This window comes from Ursus arctos, unplaced genomic scaffold, assembly GCF_023065955.2.
Source record: "Ursus arctos isolate Adak ecotype North America unplaced genomic scaffold, UrsArc2.0 scaffold_10, whole genome shotgun sequence".
Lineage (NCBI taxonomy): Eukaryota > Metazoa > Chordata > Mammalia > Carnivora > Ursidae > Ursus > Ursus arctos.
In genome coordinates, this window is record NW_026622764.1 from 48,989,845 (window position 1) to 49,013,126 (window position 23,282).

The window sequence follows — 23,282 nt, forward strand, 5'->3', positions numbered from 1 at the left end:
AGATATGTTTTTAAAATAAACATTATGTATTTTGCCCAACAAAACAGCAAAATCTTCATCTCTCCCTAACTTCACTGAGTTTTCCCAAGATCACATGCGGTCCTCTGGAAGTAATCCCATCTTCCAAAGCTCTCCTCTCAACTTCCCTCTCTACTCCAGTGCCTGGCCAGGCTAAGTCATGCTCTCTTAGCTGCATAAACGATCTTTTCCTGATATAAAAGAAAAATGTCACTAGACACTTGTTGAAAACAGCAAGGAAGACTTCACTCGAGACTATTAAGTAGGGGTCAAGACTATTGCAATTGGAGAGATTAAACTCAACTCTGCTGAAACAAAAGGGGGGGTTAAACACTGGGGTGAGCTAGTGGGGAAGTTCAAGACACTGGTTGTTGGTTGCTAACTCTCTCTTATCAAAGTTAGACTCCTAGCCTCACACAGAGACTGGGAGATTAGGGCCCTATTTTTCCTGGCTATTATGTTTCAAAGGGATGGCTCCCAGGTCCTTGAGAAAAACATTCCCGCCTTATAGAAAATTTACAATTCAAAGGGGCAAAGAAATAATCTACAATCACATGTATTCTAAAGTATATGCTCCCAGGTTTCAAGATATACTACAAAGCCATAGTAATCAAAACAGCATGTACTGAACAAAAATAGATGCATAGATTAATAGAACAGAAAGAGAGCCCAGAAATAAATCCATGCTTATATGGCCAATTAATCTACAACAAAAGAGGTGAGGATACACAATGGGGAAAAGACAGTCTCTTCAACAAATGGTGTTGGAAAAAATGGATAGCTATTTGCAAAAGAATAAAACTGGGCCAATTTCTTAGACCATACACAAAAACTCAAAATGGGTTAAAGACCGAAAGAGACCTGAAACCATAAAACTCCTAAAAGAAAACAGAGGCAATAATACCTTGGACATTGGCCTTAGCAACATTTCTCTAGATATGTCTCCTCAGGCAAGGGAAACATAAGCAAAATTAAACTACTGAGACTACAATAGTTTAATAATAAAAAACCTTTGAATAATGAAGGAAACCATTGATTAAACAAAAAGGCAACCTACTGAATGGGAAAAGATATTTGCAAATGCTATATATTGTAAGGAATTAAAACCCAAAATATATAAAGAATTTGTACAACTCAACAGTAAACAGACAAACAAACAAACAAAAACCCCAAAAATAGTCTGATTAAAATTCGGTAGAGGACCTGAATAGACATTTTTCCAAAGAAGACATACAGATGGCCGAAAATCACATGAAAGATACTCAGTATCACTCATCATCAGGGAAATACAAATCAAAACCACAGTGAAATATCACCTTACACCTGTCAGAATGGCTATTATCAAAAAAACAAGAACTAGCAAGTGTTGGCAAGAATGTAGAGAAAAGGGAACCCTTGTACACTGTTGGTAAGATGTAAATTGGTGCGGCTACTATGGACAACAGTACAGAGTTTCCTCAAAAAATTAAAAATAGAACCATATGATCCAGTAATTCCACCATTTACCCAAAGTAAACAAAAACACTAATTCAAAAAGATACATGTACCCCATGTTTACTGCAGCATTGTTTATAATAGCCAAGAGATAGAAGCAACCTAAGTGTCCATCAGTAGATGAATCGATGAATGGATAAAGAAGATGTCTCACACACATACACACGCACACGCAGACACACACACGAACATTACTCAGTCATAGAAAAGAATGAGAACTTGCCATTTGCAACACCATGGATGGACCTAGAGTGTATAATGCTAAGTGAAATAAATTAGACAGAGAAAGACACATATCATATCAACTCAATGTCTTACACCTCAAAAGTAGGGGGAAAATAATACTAGCATGAGAAACAGTGAGGTCAAGATGAATAATTAAATTCTGGTAAACAACAGTAGATGTGTATTTTCTTAAATTTGAGATGTGGGTCAGACTAATTTGGCCTTTCAGTAATTAGAATTTCTCTGTCTCCTTATTGGATTGCTACAAATGCATCATGTAAGTGGTAAAATTCTATATAACACAACTTTTCTGTCCTAACTTTGGATTTACTGTCTTTCTCCAAATCTCTCTAAAAATTGCCATATCGAACAATCAGCCAAGGTACAACCCTCTTTGTTACGGTGAAAATCAAAGAGCTCTTCGCCAGCATGTCAGACTGCTCATGTGTTTAATGACACTGGATGTTCGACATTATCATCAAGAGTTCACATCAGAAAGAGAAGACCAAAAACATCTATGCCACTTGGGGCTCTTTTCCATGAAGCTGCAATGCTGTTCACATTTTCTGGGTTGGTGCTAAAAGAGTATGCATTTTTCTGTGCCAATCTTTATGAGGCACAGACCCTCCATCCATGAACCAGAATGCAATTCTCTGGTTGAATCCCAAAGATTCTGGAGATAAACCATCTACCAGCATTATGACTAAAAAGTAAAGATAACAGCCTTTGTTTATACCAGAAGAAATTCTAAATTTAAGGAACATTAGCACCTCTGAAATTAATGAACTTGAGGATCAAAGACCGGAAGCCAAATGATATGATTTAGCTGACAACAGTCCACTGTATACAGGTAATGCTGAATTGCTTCTTTCCCGGGGTATATTCAAGCATTTGCTACAATCTCTAAAATAGGATGCTGTATCTAAAAAATGCATTTGCCTATGGCCACAGCCTGGCAATCTTTTACCGAGTGCCTTTCCTTTCCTTTCCCAGCATTACTGATTACCTAGACACATATGTGTGTGGAGAGGAGCATTCTCATTTGTAATTATCTTGCTCCTTCTGCTTAATTCCGTTGGATGCATCAATTCAAATTTTGTGACATCACAATTTCACCAGAATGAAAGGAAATGTCATATCTCAAGCTGTGGGCTGCAACATCAGTGAATGAATCAGACAGCAGGGGAAGGCTTAATTTTAAAAAGGAATTTTTATTTACACCAAAAAAAAAAAAAACCTGTGTAATCAAATGGAAAAGAAAAGACGTAGGCCATTCTGAAAGGATTTTTGGATTGGCACAAAGTCTGACCATTGTTTACTTGAACAATCTGGAAATTCATAGAGTTTTGCCAGGAGCCATTTTATATTTCCATTTCGAGAATTACAAACTAATAAAATCATCGACCCAGAACAGATCGTAGAGGTCATCCAATGTAAGTCTCTGATTTTCTGCATGAGAAAGTGGAGGTCTAGAGAAGCTAAGTGACTTCCCCTGAGGCCCACAGTGAACAGAGCCAGACCAAAGCCCAGGGCTCCTACTTACTCATTCCAGGAGTATTTGCAAACTTCCGCTTTACCTGGATGTGCAAATTCCTTGAACGAGAATCCAGAACACCTTTGTACCAGAGATTCTGGTGGCTTAACTAAAGGACTAATAAAATCCACACTAAATAAAAACCAAATTGTTGTTGTATTTTGTAAAGTACAAATGTTTTTCATTCATGCTTTGTCCACAAGTTCTATGGGAAATCTCAGTAGTTACAAATATGCATTTCTGTGGGATAGCCCTTTATATAAAACGCTAACATGTCTGGAAGTGACTTGGGTAATTTTCTCAAAAGGACAATTTGCCCAACTCAACTCACAGTTCTCAGAATTACTGCTCCACTGCTGAGCTGGGATGTGATGAGCCCACTCTAATGTTCAAGCCACAGCTACCAATGATTGCAATGGTATTGTCTGCAGAATGCATGTCTTCAAGTACAAAGGGGAAGCTCTCATGGTAGCTCCCTAAGACTTCATGTTTTTCATAGGATAGCGGACAGGACTACAAAATTGGATAATACCATATATGTTGTGATAGATCCGTTTTTCCTCTATAAAGATGAACCAAATTCTCTTCTCACCCTTATCGCTAGGCTCCTGATGTGTGCAAGTGTCAGCAACTCTGATTTAAAGACAGAAACCACAGGTTAATCTTCAACTCCTGTCAGTCCTTTACTTTCACAGTGAATCAGTAGCCAAATTCTGCTTGATCTCAAAGTAAAGCATTGCTTTCATTAGCTCTTTCTACAGCCTTCCTCACTGATCGACAGAAGAGGCAGTCTTCTAGGTGGAATGTTCAGGATGCAAGACTGCTACAATCCCAAATATCTCTTCTCTGCTGCCCCATGCAGACGTCACAGTCTCAAGTCCACCCACTACAGATGTAGAAGCTCCAAGGGGCCAGAGAGCTCTAAATGTTAAATGTCCGGCTCTTCAGCTACCAACCAGACTTCCGGTTTGAGGCATTTGCCATGCATCCCACCAAACTTGGTTGTCTTCCTCAAACATACCTTTGAAAAGTCCCATCACAAGGCTTTTAATGTAGGGTTCAAAACTTTTACTCAAATTCCTGCTCACCCCCTTTTTCTTCTAGCTTCCAATCCAGCCTATTCAGCCAAGCTTTTTCCCAACCAGTTTTGTGAGACACTAATTCATTTTTATCCCTCAACCTGATAATCTGCCTTCCACCTGCATAACTAGCAAAACCTTGTCTCCACTCATACCCCGTTGGTCCATTTAACATTTCAACTCTTCGTGTATATGCCCTATAAATATGATTCGTGTGACAGTGTGGCACTGTAGCCTACCGGAGCAGAAGACCCCAAATACTAGATCACAGAGGTTCTCAGGAAGGTAAAGAAAAAAATAGAGGCAATATTGAGTTTTTCATAAAGCTAGATGTATCTGAAGAACTAGTGTTTGGTCTGAGATTATACGCTTCCCATCTTCTATGAATTCTCATGATTTTATAATTCCTGAATTTTCTTTTATAAAATGATGGTCATATGCAACCCTCTGTGAACCACTCCCCTCCCCCATTAAAAGAATTGTCTATCTGTGAAGTCTGGAAGTTTAGGAACCACTGTTCTAGTTGGAAGATAGAGAATAAATCTGTAATTCTCTTTTGGCTATGCATGCCCAGAACAGCGCTACTATAAATATTCAGAAATAAAACTGGATAATTTAAGAAAGCATTGGTAGTCATTATTGCTGCTCAGCAAATGTTGGCTATTCTCCTAGACATGTGATAGAATTGCATCTTCTTACCCTTTAAAATTATATGTGCCCATGTGGCTTTCTTTGGCTAATAAAATGTTAGCAGAAGGGATGTGTCTCACTTCTGAGAGGAAGCTCTTAAGAGCTGGGCATAATTTTACCACTTCCTCTTTCCCTCTTCCACAGGAACTGGCCACATGGAGGGTGGCCCAGGGCGAGGATGACAGAGATCAGCTATCGCAGCCAATCCATGTCGCATCGGCAAGAAATAAACCTTGTTGGTTTAAGCTACTTAGATCCTGACATGCATAAATGCACTTTGAATGAGTTAGAAAAAGCGTATCAATGAAAGATATTGTGATTATTTTCCTTAAAATTGAATGCTAGGAAACAGACTCAAAAGCAAATTAGAAGCAAGTAAGGAGTTCATCTTAAGTGAGAGCTTTTCACGTATTTCCCCAAGTGGGAGATCTGACTGACTATTGGCAGATCAATTAGCACTACAACAGGGGTGAACACTGCGGAGGGGTGGGATGGAATTACACCGTCCATAGCAGGACTGTTTGATCTATTCAAAATGAGATGTTATCTGAACCTCCCTCTTTCTGTGAATCTAAGAAAACTAAATCAGGAGAAAAATAGCTTTATTTGTTCCAATGGCTAAGGCTTAAGTGGTATACAACATAGAATCGTTGGCACAAAGATTTGCATTGCCCTTGGTTTCCATCTAAGCAGAGAAATTCCAAATTTATTCCCTTATCTGCTGGCCCTTGTGCCAAAACATATTCCCCTAACTTGATAGCAGAATGAAAATATGGAGTTTCAGGTCCTTTTATACCCCAGGCTTAAAGCAGAGTCCGAGACAGTAGCTGTGGGCCGGCGAGGGCAAAGCAGACCAAAGAGAAATCTCTCGAGCCCATGCCTGCTCTAGATGCCACATTTCCCACAGCTGTGTAGTCAAAAATACTGCCTCCATCTTGCATTTCATGATGGCAGTTTGCTGGGTGAAGGGATGCTTATCTTTTAGAGCCAGGCAGCTTCAAAGACCGCTCTAACCAAGCTACTGCCCAAGGGATTCTCCAAAAGGATAAATTTGTAAACGCAGGAAGCCACTGGCCGGGGTCCCTGCATTTGTTCCTGCTCTAACATCTCAGACACCAGTGTTTTTAAGTATTCATTATATGTATTCATGGATACATAACACCAATTTTGTTGAGACTTTAACCATGATTTCCTTGTTACGAACTGCCCAAAAATCCTCATGCACTTTTCACCAGAATGAGCGTAGCACAATTACGAGATGTGTGGATTGCTGAAGCCCAACAACAGAGAGCTAATGAGATTGTCATCGGTGTGAGGGGCAGCTCCAGCTTGTACTTCGTGGTTAGCATACGAAGAGCAAAAGCAAGGGGAGGCTGTTACGGTTTAAGTGCTGAGCAGTGGTATGTCCACCCTGAGCAGGCACGTCCATCTAGACTCCCAGGGAGATAAATGGAATTCACACAAGTATAAATCTTCACGAGAGAGCACAACCTAGAAACAGTACTGCAGGAGGCCGGGGTCCTAGGCGCAGCTCTGGGACTGAGCAGCCACATGACCTTGAAAAGGTCGTGTGATTTCTGGGTCTGCTTCCTTCTCAGGAAAACAAGGAGGTTAGACTAGATGATGGCCAAGGCCCCATCGTTTTCTCACTTTCTATGATTCTCTGTGAAATAGTTATTGGATCAGGCTGTATGAAGCAGCATTAAAATACCCACTGCCCTGGATTAACCTTCACAACAACACAGCCGGCACTCCCATCCCCTGTGAAGCCTGGGGTCTGGAGGGAGTATGGTATTAAACTCCAGGGCTACTGGGATAACCCAAAAGTCATTTGGCCTGGCTGGATCTCTTGGCTTCAGGCATTATTCTTGGTCTGACACAATATTACCCACAGTCCCCTCAATTCTTCTTCAGGATCCTTCATCCTCCATCTCTAGCTCCACGGCATTACCAGCCCTTCGTCTACGCTTGGATTTCTACTGGGCCTAAGATGATCTACAGTCGTTATTAGCATGATCCTCAATGCTCTACAAGCTCCAACTTTGCTCTCCCATGGCCTTATCACCACCACCAGCTCTCTCTGCACCTCGAGGGGTCCTAACTCTTTTGACTCTAAGTTATAAACTCTCTCAGAGTGTGGCAGGTCCCAGAGCCCATTGTCCAACAGTTCTGTCTGGTAGCCAGCCATGGGTTCTCTAGGGTCCCAGCGAGGCTGCAGACTAGATCTGGATCTAGAACCAGCTCTCAGGAACTGTCCTGAAATGTACCAAGGAAAGAGTCCTGTCCGTGGTACTAGTGCTACCATCTCTCCTCCATAGGTCCTAACCCTAACTATGTCCTGAAGTGGAGTGGATGCCCTTGGTTCTCCCCTATATTCATTTTTCACCAAGGGTTCACTCTTGACCATTCCAGAGAACCTTCTCCAGAGATTTGAGGGCAGCATTTCTCTCCCAACTTTGGTGTAAGATACTTCAACCTCAGATCCAGATCTTATCTTTAGACCTCATGCAATTATCATTTCTGGTGGCTTGAGGTGACTTCTCAGAGTTCCTGGGCTGGTGAGTCAATTATACATCACCAGAGCCTTCAGTTAAAAACACAGACAACCAGCAATGCAATTTAATCAATACAAAGCGTCAGACGTGTGGCATAGATTATAGACATCATTAACATTTTTCCAGATTAGAAAGAACTCAAAAGCTAAAGCCACCTGTGTTATCCTCCCAACTAGATTACTGAGGGGGAGAGTAAGAAAACATGTGTATTATGTTTCTAGAATATTCCAGGAATTGTGCTAATTTTTATCACATTAATTCTTACAGTACTACCAGGAGAGAGGCATCATTATTGTGATTACAGAGAAAGAAATAAAGGTTGAAAAATGTAAATATCTTAATCTAAGTCACTTGGCTAATAAGTAGCAGGGTAAATCTTTAAACAGAAGGTCTTTCCGATTCAAAAAGTTAAGTCTATTCTGCTAGTATAACTTTCAAAGCCTGGGTCGTGGGCTTCCTGAATCAGATTCTCCTGGTTTACCTCTTAAAATGCAGGTTCTAGGGCTTCTTCCTAGACCTATAGAATCAGAATCTCCAGGCATGGCTCCTATTTGACGGTCTCTGCAGGAGACTCAAATACACTAAAGTTTATTTACCGGCACTCTATAGCATGCTGGCACCCTCTAAAGTCAAAGGCTGTGTCTCATAAATCTTCTATATCCCTGGCAGCATCAACCACAGACTTGGGCACCTCGTAGGTGCCTAATTAAATTCATGTACAAACAAATTTGTTCAGATGCAGCCTTTTTCTTCAACTGAGCAACGGTGTCTGTGTACAGGTTAAGGTGACAAGAGCCTTCTTCACACGAACACAACGCTACAAAACCAAATACAAAATCAGACACGTGGAAGGAAAATAGTCAAGGAAAGTCCCAGCACTTTCCCACTTTGGTTCCATCCCCTGTTCCCACCCTGGTCCCTGGGGGGAGGTGGGGGGTGGAGGGAGGGGGTATTTCCTGAACCCCTCTGGGTCAAAACTTCTCTCCTCAGATCCCCCGCCAAAGGAAAACTCCTGAAACTTGCTCAAAATTCAGGAAGAAACTTGACCGAATACTACATAAAGGCACAAAGAAAATACTTCCCGAAAATACAAACAAAATAAAAACAGACTCATACCTAGGATACATATGTTACAACCCTGTTGGCCTTGAGATTTCATAACACAGAGAGACAGTGAAGGGCTTACTGAGTCCAAATCCCCCTCTGGAAAGTAACTGCATCTATGCTCCAAGGGACTCGTCTAACGACAGGGAGCCCTCCTTCCTCTCTCAATTCTTTGTTTCTGCATGAATTTAAGATTAACTACTTTTTTTTCCCAAAGTCAATTCCTATTCCCTCACGTTGAGAAGAGAAAGGTAGGAAAGTGGTTTGTTTAACGTGTGCCTCCTATTCAAACAAGAAAACAGACCATCTCAGCTCTGCGGCAGGAACGCAAAGGCCAGGTCCGCCCCATCGCTTGAAGCCAGAGAGCCTGCAAGAGGGAAACCACTGATTTTCTCTCGTGAGTGGTGTTTAAATTTACATGTCAGCACGGCCTAAGTAATATATTCAATTAAAATTCAGCCTGATTATTTATTGATTTTGCATTTTCCTGCCCTGCTACTGTCCGGGCAATTTTCTAACCACTCGCAAAATACCTCTTGTGCTTCCCGGGAAAAGGCTGATACACACCAGGAATTCCCAAACAAGAGCTGAAGTAGAAAGCTAATTATTTCAAGCCTGCCTCTGCTACCACAGCAGGTCTTTATGGGTTCAAGAGGTGTCTTAGGTCTGCTACAAAGGCCAGATTTCCATTTGGGTAATTAGACTTTGCCCTACCCTCGAGAGTTCCCCTGACACACTTTCCTGCCTTTCCTTCCTGCATCTCTACACATCTGGTTTTCTGGGTTTTGTTTTTTTAATCTTGGTTCCTGACACTCTACTAGTCTTTTTTTGAGTACATGCCTCCGACTACATACTCCTGGGTTTTTCCCGTCAACGGGATGGGAGACAACTGTTTTGAATCCCTCAGGCCCTGTGTTAACGTTGTCGTCCCCAAAAAGCCTTCCCCGCCCACTTCTCAGCAGAATTACTCATACCTTTTTTTTCCCTCCATCCTTTTATATCATTCTCTTATTAACACACCTATTTCATTCGATTCTATACAATAGTCAGTTGTGTGCATGTCTTTCTTCCCCACGGGAACGTAAACCCTTTAAGACCACAAACACATCTGACTTCTCAACATCCCTCACTGCCCCTAAGTAGAGGAGGGGGACAAAAAGCTAACATTTAGTAAAGTTTCTCATGTATTTGGCAATGTCAATAATATAGTCTCACCAAGTCCTCAAAACAACAACTGATCCCAATTTTATCGGGGAAATTAAAAGGATACTAAACAAGGTACCATATTCTACTCAAGGTGGCAGGGCTAGTAGGTGCTAGAAAGGAACCGGGTTTCCAGGACTGTTGGAGCTCTGGCTCATTTCACAGCCCAGAATGGCTTCCCTAACCTTACCTGGAGCCTGAATACGGGTGGCTCTCCAGGTTGTTGATGAACAGGTGAACGAGAGTTTCTATCTAATATCTTTCTGCACCTGATGCCTTTCCACACCTATGTCTGTGCTGATGACCAAGTCTATCAGCAGTTTGTGAGGCTTGAGGGGGCCCTCCTAGTAGGTTCCCTGCCCCCACCACTGTCTAATAAGGCTTTGATACAATCCTATTAATTTCACCCACAGTTTTGAGGGTTTTGTTTTGTTTCTTGAGAGGGAGAGTGAGAGCAGTGGGGGTAGGGGCAAAGGGAGAGGGAGAGAACCACAATGACCACGGAGCCCAATGCAGGGCTCCATCCAGAACCCTGAGATCATGACCTGAGCCAAAACCTAGAGTCAGACACTTAACCGACTGAGCCACCCAGGCACCCCGACCCACAGTTATTTGAAGGATCTCTAAACAATGATATAACACCCTTCTCACGTTCCCTTCTTACTGGTTTTTGAAATAAGGTATTGGACCAGTTTGCCCCCACTTCTGCATCATGTAGATTGGTCTTTCCCCCTATTTTTAGGGTTGCCAAAGCCAAATCACAATCTCGGAATAAACAATAGGGAATTCATTATGTGTAAAATAATGGATCATCCTCTATCAGGAGCGGCGTATCTGCCCAGCCATGATTATGAGTGAACCTCACACACACACACACCTTCTTCCCCCACAGGTGTGCCTCAGGCGTCCCAAGTACAGTGCAAGGTGTGATTCAGAGGCCCCGGTTTACTGATCAGGCGCTTCGCTCTCAGACTCGGCAGCCCTGGAGAGGGCCTCTGCTCCAGCAGAGCATTCTGTCCCTGCCAGATTCGTGAATGTTAACTAATACAGCTGTTCTCCCTCCTCTCTGACCACCTAGCAAGTGAGGGGTTGATGCAAGCACTACCCGCCACGTTAAAAAGCACCAAGTAAGTGCAAGTGATTCTTGCCATTTGCCTCATCCACAAGAAAGCTCAAGGTAATGGTATAACAAATAAATACCAAAGAGGCAGGAGCAAGTAGGAAACCGTGGCCCTCTCTGGGGGCCTCTTCTCCAAAGCCATTAATTCACCGAGTTGAGGAGAAGGTAATCCAGAGGTTTTATTTCAAGTTAAACAAAGACCAGAGATAGTAGTAACATTCCTTATGTCTTTTGAATTCAGATCCTATATCATCTGAATTCCATATTGAATATTACCTTTATTGATAATATTGTCCAGTATTATCCCTGGAATCTTTTCCCTATAAACCATGAAATCTACTCCCTTACTGGGAGTTACTGGGTGAAAAGTCAAGGGGTCTCTCTGTCGACAGTAGGCAACAACAAGAGAATGTCTCTCAGCCTATCCCAGGTGCTAGAGTTTACTTCGGATTTCCCTCCATCATTGAATGAGAGAGCAACACCCTGGTGGCCAGAAAATGAGACTGATAATTCCAACCCACTTTGAGGAGGGAAAAACCGCGGTTAAAGAAAAAAATGAACAGTTATTGGGGTACCATGAAGTATGCATGTCAGAGATGTCCACAGGAGTCCTGGACGTGGGTTGTCTTATGGTTCTCTTCAGATGTGATTTTGATTGAAAATTTTTTTGCCACCCAGACTTAGTATTTCTGTTTCTAAAAACCTGGCCGGTGGGCTATTGTTGCTTTGTATTAATTTGGAAGTATTTAAACCACTAACCCAAACTCAGTGGTTCTGAAATTCCTTTTCATGATTCCTTTTGTATTGCTCCTATGAAGTATGAGATTTGGAAGTTCATTGTCGGACATCATCAACAGTGAAAGAGAAATATGTTGGAGAAGCAAACATAGGTTGGAGGGAGGAGTTACCGAATGATCCCCTATCAGCTGAGACAAAGAGGGGAAAAGATGCAGGAAGCGATAAGAAGCAAGATGACAGGGCAGAGAGCAGAAGGGTGGGCCCTGGGATAGACAGTCAATCCCTATCTCATCCGGAAGGGCCTTCTCTTTTCTGTCTTTGGTGTTGGTGGCTGGATAGTCTCTGGTTAAAGGGACTTGGAAACCCTCTGCGAGAAAGAGTGTTTTTTTATTCCATAGTAAGCATTCAGAAAAGGGGAAAGAGCTTCACTTGATCAATGATAGCTGCATCTATAAACATAAATGAAAAGACTTAGACTCTGCCCTTATATGGAAAGACTGGCATTGGTGATCAGCATATTAATAATGGTGCAAACGCTGTTATAAATATATGGCAGAGACCATAATAACGGTCTGGACAAAGTGAGGACTACGTTTCAAATTAATCGTTCTATAAATTGCATATGTCTGTGTTTATTTCATAATAAATCTCAAATGAGTTGACTAATTTTGACAAAATTTGGTTCATTTATCAAGGGAATAAATTTACATCACATGAAACCTATGAGTCAATGCATCAAACGACAGCCAATAAAAGCTTTCAAAGAGCTCTATTTTCTATAATTTGTAATGACTTTCAAAGCCCCCATTCCCTTACCCTCTTTAACCACACTGCAGAACACCACAAGATAAATCTTCCAATTTCAGCTAATTTCACATTTTCTACATGTCACTCGCATGCTTAAAAACCTAGCCCATAAAGCCTGAATTCCTCTACCTGACTTTTGATTGACTGATTAATAGGTAATTGTACAGAGTAAGACCTATGATTCACACGATCACAAATACCCAGGCATTTTTCACCGTGCAGAGGGCAGGAAAGGTTATAAAATGTATATTTAGAAAGTCAGAGAAGGGATCGCCTCTCCCCACTTAGACGAGGTTTTCAGAATTCTGGAGAAGTGTTTGAAAGGTAGAGAGTCAAAGGCATCCCGGGCCTATGTTTCTGTTTGGGACAAAAGCTCTGAGGCAGCGGGGGGAGCTATAGAGAGAGACATCATGAAAAGGAGGAATCCGGCCTGCTGGGTGTGCTCTAGAAAGTCATCTTCAAACTTCAGGGTGCATATGGATCCCTGGGGATCTTGCTGAATGTAGATTCTGAGTCATAGCCTGGGGTGGGGTCCAGTTTCTCCATTTCAAACTAGCTGGTCCATGCACCACGCTTCGAGGAGCCAGCTCTGAGCTGTAAGGAATAGCTTTGCTTTGTCTTAGCAGTTCGAGCTGTCAAACAATGGGGTGGGGGGAGTGGTGGTGGTGGAGGGGGTGGGGAGGATCTGTCCACGGAGAGAAGGTTCTCAGGAAATGCTCTATCTGGCATACAAAGTCAGATCTTCAGTCTTAGCCCAGCTCTACTACTGAGTGACTCAGCGTCTTCATGCAATTAACCTCTTTAGACTCGATTTCCTCATCTTTAAAATGGGGATACTAAAAATCAACCTGTAGGCATGGTGATCAGAATGCAATGAGCCAAGGGGCATCGAGCACCTCTCCCTGACTCTGCGCAGAGCAGGCTGCTCAATGTTGTACGGCTCCTCCTCACCCCAGTCACCCCCTTCATCACTGGCGATGTACAAGCAGAGTTTCAATCGACCCCTGCGAAGGAAGCTACAGAGAGCACGCTCACCTCAGGGTGGAGGGCACTGATGAGCCTGGGAATCTACGATAGCCGGCACTGATCAGTGGGATTCAAGGCAGTGATTTCTGGGATGGAAGCCCCAGATGCGGGAGTAGTATTCGGCTCTGTTATTGTCGTGAACACATCTATTACGCTCATATGATAAACCAACGGTCTGGACTCAGAAGCTAATGACAGCTAATAACTGAATAAACAGTTCAATAATGAAGTGCGTGTGTGCATAAAGATGCTGCCATCAACATTCTTTAAGAAAGGGCCTTTTCTACTAATACCTTCCACTTATACGGCCTTTTGAGCGATTTCAGGTCTGTTATCTCCCTTGAGCCTTAAAGGAACCTGAGGAGTGAGGCTTATAATCCCCATTTTACTCCCCAGGGTGCCCACACCAGCGAGGCCCAGGACCAGCCCCAGAACCCAGTCCCGCTCGCTCGCCACTGTGCTCTGCCGTCCCTCTGAACAGGCGTTCGCTCTACGGAATCCAACAAATGCTTAAGTGACCTTCATGAGCAGCCGTGTACAAGGCGGGGGAGGGGCACACTTAGACACTTTGGAGCATCCAGGAGCACCTGACTGCATCTGTCGAGCTCCTTCCGTTCGTAGATCAGCTCACTGAAGTTCAAAGAAGTGAAGCAACTGGCCTAAGTCCCCCAGTGGGTTCTGGCCCAAAAAGAGAAAGCGTGTTGTCAACATTCCATGAATCCCGACGAGCAGCTTTTACCATCCCACACTCCAAGACACACAGGGTTATCGTTTGCGTTCCAGAATCTTTCTGACCTGCTTCAGTTACTAATGAATGTGGGGCTATAACGTACTTGCTTTAACAAACATGTAAAGCCTGGGGGTTCCAATCCGGTTATCTTTGCCCCCTTTAAGTCAACTATTCTTATGTGATTCTGTGTTAATATTTAAGGATAAGATATATGGCTAACATGCCAAAGCCAACCAGGCTGGTGTTGAGAAGTTCCAGCTCTGAACAGGTGGGAGACCAATGTCCACCATCTTCTCGAGAATGAATTCACCAAGGACTGGCCATTTGCCATTCCAGTTCTGCTATTTCTTTAATCAAAGCTGAACAGAATGAATTGCAAATAAAAAGGGAAAAAAGAAAACATTAAATATGAAAGGCCAACTTGCTCACCTATATTTTTAGTTCAAGTGACAGTTTTAAAATTACAAAGGTAAAAACCCTTTGCTAAATCGGGTTTTAAATGTGTCATTTGTCAAGCCAGTACTTCTTACGATTTTTAAAACTACTGTTTTATCATGAAAGGTAAAAATACAAAGTGGTGGTATTACTCTTCACCTCTACCACCACCATACCCCGTTTGCATTTGGGGGTGGCTTGTTTTTCTAGGCAGGAGACGGGGCTGTTCTCAGCAAATCTCCAAGACACATTTTCATTCATATCGCAATGCTGTTAGATCATTTTCCAATCTCGGAGCTGTTATTGTTTCACAGAAATAGGGAAAATGATCCTTGCAGTGATCACAGAAATCCATAGCTGAAAGAGACCTGAGAGGTCGTCGTCAACAGCACCCTCCTTCACAGATGAGCAGACTGAGGCCAGAAAGATGAACAGACGCACCTGCCCACGTTGCTCCAGCCTATCAGCGGCAGAACCTGGCCTCGATTCTAATTCTCCTCACACCCATTGAGTGATTTAGCATCGTGTCACAACGCCCTTCCTGACACGGTCCCCACAAATGGTCAGTGCTTTCTGGGGCTGCCCCCAGGTCACTTCTCTTCCAGCCAGAGTCCATAGCTTGACTTACAGAACGACCCCAACCTGAAGGCTGGTAGAGTCTTTGTAGAGATAGACAAGAGAAAAACACCTTTTCTTCAAGGTCAAGGGAAGGACCAAATCATTGTTTCATTATAAATGGGACGTAGGAATCTGGGAAGGAGACGTGAGGACATAATATTCCCTCGAAGAGGGAAGAGGAAACTATGAAGGGCACAACAGAACCTCTTCTGTACCCTAGACGAGTCTGCCTTTTGTCCGTGATTATCCTCGACAACAACTTTGTAAATATTCCCTAAGAGAAAGGGAGAAGAAAGTCTGATTTCAGAGTCACTCAGAGGCCCTCTCTGTACAGCTGTGGAGTCTGTGCCTCTGAATATAAATAGCCACGGCTGATGGGAAGTGGGCTGAAACCGTCATCAAGCGGGGAAAACAGCATCCAAGAGGGTTCTCAGACCCGGTTGCGCCCAGATCTTGCACGGATCTCTGACCAAAGCTCCGGATCTCCACAATCTCCCATGCCCACTTCTAAAATGGGAGCCCCGGCAATGCATCTGTGGATCGCTGTGTTTAATCCCATCCATGGTGCCCAGTTCTACCACGTCCTGTAAGGACAGCCGTCCCGAGAGTCCGACCAGCCTTGGTCTGGGCACGAGAAGACACCACGGGATGAGCCAGCACTTCTAAATAGAAAATGCCACATAATGCAATTGCCCTCGGTCCAACACAGCAATTTTTATTTTGCTAAAAATAGGTTATCACCATATGATTCATTATTAATGAAAGAAAAAGCATGTATTCACATTTCCTAATTATCTTTTACCCACTTATGGCAAAAAAAAAAAAAGTGCTTTAAACCCTATAATTTGGTCACCAATTAGTCTTTGATTTACCCTGATGTACGCGGAGCTTTTTTTTTTTTTAATTAAAAAAGGATCGCAGCTGAAAATTTACATTTAAAAAGTAATTAATGCCAATTCAATGAAGAAATCCTCAGTTTCCTATAGAATTATAGTGAACCTCAAGCCCTTTTTAAGGATGGAAAGAACTGGTTGTAAGAACTGCTTCATAGGTGCAATCCTAAGCAAAATTCAATGGTGCCTTTCTCCAGGTAAACTGGTACCAGACCCCTTCCCACCTTTCCATTTTGTCTCCTTCACTCTTCATACCTATGGATGTTGTTACTCAGAAGAGAGCCTTGGACTGACAGCTCCCCCAGAGTTCCATTTCTTCTTGTTCTGGCTGCGGGCTTCTGAGGCACAGACCGGTTCTGCTGCCCAGGAACCAGGAAGACTCGGGCGGAGGGCTCCCCTCTCCCATCAGCTGGATTTCCCACCATCTCCCTTCTGCCCTGAGACCTCAAATACATACTCATCTCCCCTGTGTCAACTTGCCAACGCATCCTTCTTTTTCCTTTGTCACCCCCCAAAACAAGAGCCTCTTTTTGGCAAGGGGGATGCAGTGACCAGAAGGAGCCATTATCCAGGGAGCCGTGGTCTATCTTGCAATAATCATTCTGCTATTGTAAGAACTACTGTTAGTAAATTAATCTCTGCAAGGTTTTCTGAGCTAGAAAAAAGAGGGTATTTGAAAATCCTTTTCCCACTATTGGACCAAGGAGAAGTCCCATCTTATTTTCTGAGCTGACTCTTTCTGGCTTTCGTGTTGGCATACACTTGAGCAAAATGCAATTTAATGACTTTCCCCCTTAAAAAGAAAATTAAGGGGATATAGTATCTCTGGGTGTCTCCACTACGTACAGCGTGTATCCGTGATTCTCAACCTTTCATTCTCTCCCGGTAGCCCTGAGACAGGAACACTCCGCCATCTCTAACAGGTCTCCTTACACCCAACTGGAGGGGAGGGGACAGGGTGAGGGGCAGAAATCATGAGTGCCTCCAGTCTGTAATATAATCCAAAACAGAGGCCAGATCTATAGAATGGACAGTCTCCACGTGGTTTTTGATCAGCAGCAAAAGGGCCAATATGAATAAAATAATTTGATCATAGTTTCTGAGGTTCTCAAGTCACTGTAAGTGTAGTCCACCGCCCCATGGGCTGGCTTCCTGAGGGATGCATACACATTCTACTTCTAGTTCCTAAGCAGCGACTCTGTTTCAGGCTTTTTGTACACATTATCTCCAATTTGCCCAAAGACAATCTTTTTTTTTTTTTTTTTTTGACAGAGAGAGAGACAGCCAGTGAGAGAGGGAACACAAGCAGGGGGAGTGGGAGAGGAAGAAGCAGGCTCATAGCAGAGGAGCCTGATGTGGGGCTCGATCCCAGAACGCTGGGATCACGCCCTGAGCTGAAGGCAGACGCTTAACAACTGCGCCACCCAGGCGCCCCTGCCCAAGGACAATCTTATCATTACCATTTTATTGATGAGGAATCTGAGATTCGAAGAAATCATTTGCCCAATGGCCTTTAGCTAGTGAGTGCCAAAGCGAAAATTCAAACCAGTTCTGTCAAACTCCAGATGATACACTGTATCTAAAGACCTGAAAATAGGATTTATTCAGAGTTACAAAGTTTACATCTGGAATTGGGACATATAGCCAATAACCTCTGTATGAATTTTTTGTATGTGAATGCCTAGGCTGAGCCACGTCATCTAAAGACATCGACAATGGAAAGGATTCAGATGTTGCTTTTGGCATCTTAATCGGGTAGCTATTTGCTAGGTGCCTAAACAGGTGTCAAGGTCTTGGCAAGTGGAAGGGGTGGGCTTTATGGGACCTGGAAGAACTTCCCTAGCAACTGGGCAGCAGTCCTCTCTCTGCCCGTCAACTCACAGCAGCTTGAGTTTCTGGAAAGACCTGCTCCTGGACCAGATCCCCTGCTGCTCTTATGCCTACACAGGCCAGGGGCTATCAGAGCAGTGGTCTCTATTCTGTCAGGTCTCAGTGGCCTCCAATCAAAGCAAGGGTTCCAGACCTGAGATCTGAGGACTCCTTATAATTGCCAGGTTCCCATATCACTCTTCCAACAGATTTCTTTCAAATCCAGCAGTCTCAGGATGTGGAGTGCCCACAGCGATGTCCAGGTGACCCCATTTTACAGTCCTATTAGCTGCTCCCATGTTGGTACATCCATAATACAGAGTTTTCCCTTCATTCCCTCTGTCAAATATAGTTCGCACTAACTTCTAAGCAGAAGTCTGGAGACCTGCTCTAAAACCCGGCATGATAGGGCCTGAGTGGTCTCCTTGCTTTGCTAGCCCTCTTCCCTGGAATCTGGAAACTTTTTCTTGTACTCAGGGTAGCTGGCGCCTTCCCATGTGTGAATAGACCTTCTGGTCCCCATTGCCTTCCACGTGGCTCATACCTGTCCAACCACTGAGCATCAGGGCCCTGCCACCATGAATAGATCAACCCAGCTTCACTGGTATGATATGACATCAGACACCATCCTTGGATAATCCAGTAGCTCTCACTGGATGACTCTTGGCCAACCCCTCATTCCCAGACCTCATGAAAGATTCTCTCCTAGGGCCAGCTCACTTCCACCCCTCAGCCCTTGAAATGCTGCCTAAGCTGTCCCCATCCCCAAATGCTTGGCTTTGGAGCTTCCCCAACTTACAACGGTTCCCATCTAGACAGGCTTTGGTGCCCTCCTCCCCACCACTAGAGTTGCCTTTCCCGTCACTATCACTATGACAGTGGAGGAAAATGACTGCTTACCCCTTTCTTCAGGTGGCCTGTAATGAATCAAAGAGCCCATTATTTATTAGTCATTCAAAGTGACCCTATTGTAACCAGGTCAGTTTCACCTGGTCTCACTAATTAAACATCAGATGAGACTCAGATCCAGGTATTTAGAGACACATTTGGAGATATCTAAGCAATGGCTAAATTCTTAATGTTTTAATTTCAGTGACTGCCTCCACATAAACCCAGTGAGAGTCCCAGCCAAAGCACGCAGGAGCAGAGGTCCAGCGATGGTGTCCTGGGGTCAGCGTAAAAGGACCTGGCGAGCATCTCGCCAGCCTCTGCCAGTTTGCACAGAGAAGAGCAGCACAGCCTTCACCTCTAAAGAAAACATGAACTACGAAAATAACATTCTTTCTCTGGCAATTCCGTCCTCTGCTAGAATGAAAATCAGCACAGCACCACACACCACCAAAAGCAGATTTTTCAACCTCTGTAAACCTCAGAGGCAGGAACCTGATTGCTTACAAGACTCACTTGAGCTGACTTGCAGATCCATAGCGGTGCTGGAGTCTAACAGCCTCCTTCCTGAGTCGAAGGCTGCCTCCCACGCAGCCAACCTAATGAGTGATACTAAGTACTGTTAACTATATCACTTCGTTAATTGCTCAATCTAAATTAATCAGATATTTGGAAATTTCTCTTGTTTTTCCAAAGGCTCTTGTTAGAACAGACTTAAAAGAATCAGGGTCTCTCTTAATGAGAGCAATAACAATATTCTGTTTTTATGTACTGCTCTACCACCTACTAACTCAAAAGCTTACTGTGGCCGCACAGGCGAAGGGAAGTACAGGGCCAAGCAATTGCCTGTAAATATAATTGCTATAGAGATTTAACCTGGTTCAACCAAGCCGAAGGAATATTTTTCCACAAATAGCAATTTAAAATCTGAATTATATTCATAATGACCTTGGCTCTCGGTGCGTTCCTTGTTTCATTATATCTCAGCACCCCAGAATGATAATGCCAAAGAACCATAATGCTTCTTTTAAAAAGTCCCTTTGCTGCCTCTGTGCCAGCTAAAATCATATCTCCAGGAAAATTTCTTCTCCTGAAAAGGTGCCAAAAGGAACAGTCTGAAGTCAGGGATAGTCTTCCAGATTCCAGCAACGATTGGGATTGGATTTAAGAAGAGGCCAAGCAGCTGACCCTTCATAAAATAGGATGTGAAGGAGGCCAAATGAGAGGACCCAACCAAAAGATTACTCTCCTTAATTTCATTTGATCCTGAAATTATATAATTACTTGAAGGTATTGTAGTCTCTGGGCCAGAGAACATAAGAGGAAAAGCCTGGATGAGGACTCAGAAGACCTTGGTTCAGTCCCATCTCTGTCACTTACCAGCTGTGTGACATTGGCAAGATGCTTCACCACGCTGAGCCTTAATTTCTCATATGTAAATAGCAATGGTACTAACTTCATTTTAATGCTGTTTCAAAGCATTAAATGAAATTGCAATTACAAAGCCCTTAGCTAAGTTCATGGAACATCAGAAGCTACCCAGAAATGTTAACTCTTTTTGTTTTTGATGGTGATGGCATCAATATCATTGTTACAAATACATTAAGGCGGAGTAAGAGGTTAATCCTTGACTGCTTACTCACAGGCGAGGAAACTGAGAATAAGGAACAGAATCAATGAGAGTTTACAGGTCCAGAACCATGGACAGCTGCCCGAACAGGCAGGGGCATCAGGTCCAGCAAATGAACAGTACTATCTGCAAATATCCCTCACCCTTAACCTTAAGGTTTTGCCTATGGCTGAACTTATAGGACCATGTCAGAGACAGAGATGAACTATTTCTACCACAGGTCACTCTTACTATCTGCTCTGATCTTCCTGTGTCCTACTCCAAAACAGCAAGCACAACACAGTCACCAGAGGGGAGGCCCTAGTGGACGCAGGACCAGTGCTCAGGAGGCAGTGCGGGAAGCCGTGTCCCAGAGCAGGGGCTTGCAGTGGCCCCACAGCAGACTGAAGGTGGCAAGTCAGAGGTGTGGCCCATCCCCCGTCTGGCTGGGGTCAATGATGCACGTCTTGGGTGTTATCCCTCACCCACCAACACACTCTCATTTTGACCAGTTTAGAGAAAAGAAGCACCAAGGGGGGAAAACTGCCAAACACAGGTGAAAAAAATCCAGATGCCATATTCATTAAGTACCCTTCTCTATCACTCATGTTATTTTTTTTAAATATGGCATTTATGATTAGTTATACACTGGAACCAAATGATAAAGATACAAGAAAATGTCACATATTGAGACATACCAGAAAAGGCAATTACAATACAATGTTTAAATACTGATAAGGATGGCACAGGTGCTTGGGCATAAAGAAGGAGCCGTCAAAAAAGTCAAGGAAGATGTCTCTGTAAAAGTGATGTCTCAGCCAGGACCTAAATAATAGGTGGGCAATAGCAGGAGAAGCTGGAGGAGAAGAGTGTGCCAGGAAGATAGAACACACATACCAAGGGCCAATAAAGTTCACCTTAACGGAAGAACTTCATTAGTCAAAGGCAGAGAAAAGAGAAATAATAAAGACCACATGATGTAGAACCTCGTAAACATATCAGAAAACCTCAGAAACATATCATTGCCTCTGAGCCTATAGGAAACAAATCAAAATGTAATTCCCAGGCATCAATCAGAAGAGTCGAAGTTTTGCAGTGATAAAAAATAATCCTAAGAGCTCAGAGGCTTGATACACAAAAGTTTGTTTCTTACTTCTACAAAATGCCCCATGTGGAGTTAAACATGCAATGCGAGGTAGGAAGGGGGCTTCGCTCATCATGATCCCTTCAGGGACTCAGGCTGATGAAAGTTTCCATCCCTAAAAATTCTTCAGAGTGACTCAAGTTAAGGGGAGTAGAAAATAGCCATACAGACCAGGTTCCTAAAGCATCAGCCTAAAAGTGACACTCATGTTTCTCTAGCCAAAGGAAATCATAATAGCGACATCTAACTTGCAAAAGGCAGGAGTGGGTACCCTACCTTGAGCCAGCAGGGAAAAGAACCAGAAATACATGGTGAACTGTACTAAGGACATCTATGCCCCCTTTCTCCTTCCTAGTGGTTAATTACAAACGAATACCTCCTCGCATTGGGTATAGTAAATAGTTCTTATCAAAATGCTCTCACAAATTTCGTTGACCCATGACGAGGTGCCCCCGGTGAGAGAGGGCAAGCATTATCATGCCCATTTGATCAATAAGGAATGTGAAGAGCAAAGAGTTTGAGGAGTCCTTGACAATCCTGTTCAGAGGTGAAAGAGAGCCAAAGTCCTTGACTCCTACCTGTTGATTTATCCACTTTACAACTACTGCAAAGAGCAAGTAAACAGAACCAAATAAAGCAAATTCCCACGGAGACCAAAGATGCCCTTTTTCCGGCCCCAGCAATGAAAGAGACACCGGGTGCCCACACTCCGTTCTCCCAGGCTGTACACGGGCAAACAAACATTAAGTCCCTGGCTCTGAAGCATGCTAATGAGATGAACTTCTGCAGTGCCCTTGGGAAAGTTGTGAGTCCTCCGGGAATGAAAGCAGTTAGAAGAGCCGGTTCTTTGCAGGTTCACCACCCTGAAAGTGATTCACTGGAGTTTCCCTGTCTACTTACAATTGCAAACATTTGAAATGGAAGCATTTGCAAGGATAACTAAACCACACCAGTAGGATTCCCTGACGTGGCACTTTACCAGCGAATGCCAGAGGCTAACTAAGTCAGCTGATTGGAAGACTGAAGTATCTTCCAGACATTCAAGGAAACTCACAGCACATCAATTCCGATGCATTGGTTTGGCTGGGAGGGGGCTTACAGGATTACTGGGACCAACGCAAATAATGGACTTCACGCTTCACGAGCTAGTGACTACCAAAGCATTTCCTGAGTCCCTTTCTACTTCTTCAATTACAGACCCTCTTTGTGGGGAAGCAGGTGTTATAAAGGAGGAATAGGCAGTAACCGAACACAGAATACCATATAATGTACAATGGACTCCTTCCTTTTGGGCACCAAAGTTTGTTCTCATCATTCTAACGATTACTCCCAACTATTCAAAACCCTGCTGCAGGGATGACTAACTTTAAAAAAAGAATCAGGTTATCTGAGAGATTGTGTGGTTAGTAGGGACATAAACCCACACATATATGAGCAGGCATTTGAAACATTGGGGGGTAAAAAAAAAAAAAAGAATATTCTAACATGGTTTTTCAAGGAACG